Source organism: Schistocerca cancellata, chromosome 4 (genome assembly GCF_023864275.1).
Source record: "Schistocerca cancellata isolate TAMUIC-IGC-003103 chromosome 4, iqSchCanc2.1, whole genome shotgun sequence".
Classification (NCBI taxonomy): Eukaryota; Metazoa; Arthropoda; class Insecta; order Orthoptera; family Acrididae; genus Schistocerca; species Schistocerca cancellata.
Genome location: NC_064629.1, coordinates 108488591 through 108492407, shown reverse-complemented (window position 1 = coordinate 108492407; position 3817 = coordinate 108488591). Strand labels below are relative to the sequence as shown.

The following is a 3817-nucleotide window of genomic DNA, read 5'->3' as shown; positions in this document are numbered from 1 at the left end:
AAACCTGCAATGGTGCATCGGAATCTAATACTGCTGTCCCTGGAAAGGCTCAAACAGCGCACACTCCGCTGCAGAGTGAAAATCTCATTCTGGAAACATCCCCCAGGCTGTGGCTAAGCCATGTCTCCGCTATATCCTTTCTTTCAGGAGTGCTAGTTCTGCAAGTTTCGCAGGAGAGCTTCTGTAAAGTTTGGAAGGTAGGAGACGAGGTACTGGCAGAAGTAAAGCTGTGAGTACCGGGCGTGAGTCGTGCTTCGGTAGCTCAGTTGGTAGAGCACTTGCCCGTGAAAGGCAAAGGTCCCGAGTTCGAGTCTCGGTCGGGCACACAGTTTTAATCTGCCAGGAAGTTTAATATCGATCTAATTTCTGTGTTTCATCGTTGACTTGAAGGTCCAATGGATACAGTAAACCTGCAATGGTGCATCGGAATCTAATACTGCTGTCCCTGGAAAGGCTCAAACACGACCTATTAGAAGAGTTACTCCTCTTGTAAATAAGTCGACATTTTGCCGTTTGTATTCAATATCGATGCAATTTCTCTGTTTCATCGTTGATTTGAAGGTCCAAGGGATACAGTAAACCTGCAATGGTGCATTGGAATGTAATACTGCTGTCCCAGGAACGGCTCAAAGCACGAACTATTAGAAGAGTTACTCCTCTTGTAGATAAGCCAACATTTTGCCTTTTGTATTCAATATCGATGCAATTTCTGTGTTTCATCGTTGATTTGAAGGTCCAAGGGATACAGTAAACCTGCAATGGTAAATCGGAATCTAATACTGCTGTCCCAGGAAATGCTCAAAGCACGAACTTTTAGAACAGTTACTCCTCTTGTAAATAAGTCGACATTTTGCCTTTTGTATTCAATATCGATGCAATTTCTGTGTGTCTTCGTTGATTTGAAGGTCCAAGGGATACAGTAAACCTGCAATGGTGCATCGGAGTCTAATACTGCTGTCCCAGGAAAGGCTCAAAGCACGATGTACTAGAAGAGTTACTCCTCTTGTAAATAAGCCGACATTTTGCCTTTTGTATTCAATATGTATGCAATTTCTGTGTTTCATCGTTGATTTGAAGGTCCAAGGGATACAGTAAACCTGCAATGGTGCATCGGAATCTAATTCTGCGGTCCCTGGAAAGAGTCAAACGCGAACTATTAGGAGAGTAACTCCTCTTGTAAATAAGTCGACATTTTGCCTTTTGTATTCAATATCGATGCAATTTCTCTGTTTCATCGTTGATTTGAAGGTCCAAGGGATACAGTAAACCTGCAATGGTGCATCGGAATGTAATACTGCTGTCCCAGGAACGGCTCAAAGCACGAACTATTAGAAGAGTTACTCCTCTTGTAGATAAGCCGACATTTTGCCTTTTGTATTCAATATCGATGCAATTTCTGTGATTCATCGTTGATTTGAAGGTCCAAGGGATACAGTAAACCTGCAATGGTGCATCGGAATCTAATACTGCTGTCCCAGGAAAGACTCAAACAAGAACTATTTAAAGAGTTACGCCACTTGTAAATAAGTCGACATTTTGCCTTTTGTATTAAATATCGATGCAATTTCTGTGATTAATCGTTGATTTGAAGGATCTAGGGATACAGTAAACCTGCAATGGTGCATCGGAATCTAATACTGCTGTCCCAGGAAAGGCTCAAAACACGAACTATTATAAGAGTTACTCCTCTTGTAAATAAGTAGATATTTTGCCATTTGTATTCAATATCGATGCAATTTCTGTGACTCATCGTTGACTTGAAGGTCCAAGGGATACAGTAAACCTGCAATGGTGCATCGGAATCTAATACTGCTGTCCCAGGAAAGGCCCAAAGCACGAACTATTGGAAGAGTTACTCCTCTTGTAAATAAGTCGACATTTAGCCTTTTGTATTCAATATCGATGCAATTTCTGTGTTTCAACCTTGATTTGAAGGTTTAACGGATACAGTAAACCTGCAATGGTGCATCGGAATCTAATACTGCTGTCCCAGGAAAGGCTCAAAGGGCTAACTATTAGAAGAGTTACTCCTCTTGTAAATAAGTCGTCATATTGCTTTTTTCTATTCAATATCGATGCAATTTCTGTGTTTCATCGTTGATTTGAAGGTCCAAGGGATACAGTAAAATTGCAATGGTGCATCGGAATCTAATACTGCTGTCCCTGGAAAGGCTCAAACACGAACTATTAGAAGAGTTACTCCTCTTGTAAATAAGTCGACATTTTGCCTTTTGTATTCAATATCGATGCTATTTCTGTGCTTCATCGTTGATTTGTAGGTCCAAGTTATACAGTAAACCAGGAATGGTGCATCGGAATGTAATACTGCTGTCCCAGGAAAGGCTCAAAGCACGTACTATTAGAAAAGTTACTCCTCTTGTAAATAAGCCGACATTTTGCCTTTTGTATTCAATATCGATCCAATTCCTGTGTTTCATCGTTGACTTGAGTGTCCAAGGGATACAGTAAACCTGCAATGGTGCATCGGAATCTAATACTGCTGTCCCAGGAAAGGTTCAAAGCACGAACTATTAGAAGGGTTACTCCCCTTATAAATAAGTCGACATTTTGCCTTTTGTATTCAATATCGATGCAATTTCTATGTTTAATCGTTGATTTGAAGGTCCAAGGGATACAGTAAACCTGCAATGGTGCATCGGAATCTAGTACTGCTGTCCCTGGAAAGGCTCAAACACGAACTATTAGAAGAGTTACTCCTCTTGTAGATAGGCCGACATTTTGCCTTTTGTATTCAATATCGATGCAATTTCTGTGATTCATCGTTGATTTGAAGGTCCAAGGGATACAGTAAACCTGCAATGGTGCATCGGAATCTAATACTGCTGTCCCAGGAAAGGCTCAAAGCACGAACTATTAAAAGAGTTACGCCTCTTGTAAATAAGTCGAAATTTTGCCTTTTGTATTAAATATCGATGCAATCCCTGTGATTCATCGTTGATTTGAAGGTCCTAGGGATACAGTAAACCTGCAATGGTGCATCGGAATCTAATACTGCTGTCCCAGGAAAGGCTCAAAGCACGAACTATTATAAGAGTTACTCCTCTTGTAAATAAGCAGATATTTTGCCATTTGTATTCAATATCGAGGCAATTTCTGTTTTTCATCGTTGACTTGAAGGTCCATGGGATACAGTAAACCTGTAATGGTGCATCGGAATCTAATACTGCTGTCCCAGGAAAGGCTCAAAGCACGAACTATTAGAAGAGTTACTCCTCTTGTAAATAAGTCGACATTTAGCCTTTTGTATTCAATATCGATGCAATTTCTGTGTTTCATCGTTGATTTGAAGGTTTAACGGATACAGTAAACCTGCAATGGTGCATCGGAATCTAATACTGCTGTCCCAGGAAAGGCTCAAAGCACGAACTATTAGAAGAGTTACTCCTCTTGTAAATAAGTCAGCATTTTGCTTTTTTCTATTCAATTCGATGCATTTTCTGTGTTTCATCGTTGATTTGAAGGTCCAAGGGATACAGCAAGCCTGCAATGGTGCATCGGAATCTAATACTGCTGTCCCAGGAAAGGCTCAAAGCACGAACTATTAGAAGAGTTACTCCTCTTGTAAATAAGTCGACATTTTGCCATTTGTATTCAATATCGATACAATTTCTGTGTTTCATCGTTGATTTGAAGGTCCAAGGGATTTAGCAAGCCTGCAATGGTGCATCGGAATCTAATACTGCTGTCCCGGGAAAGGCTCAAAGCACGAACTATTAGAAGAGTTACTCCTCTTGTAATTAAGTCGACATTTTGCCATTTGTATTCAATATCGATGCAATTTCTGTGATTCATCGTT

At 40.4% G+C, this 3817-nt stretch overlaps 1 non-coding gene across 1 annotated transcript; it reads left to right on the top strand.

Moving 5' to 3' along the window:
• Positions 1–250: 250 nt before the first annotated feature.
• On the top strand, positions 251–325 carry Trnas-uga (transfer RNA serine (anticodon UGA)). The gene has a single exon. It is a non-coding gene; the product is annotated as a tRNA-Ser (tRNA).
• Positions 326–3817: the final 3492 nt, after the last annotated feature.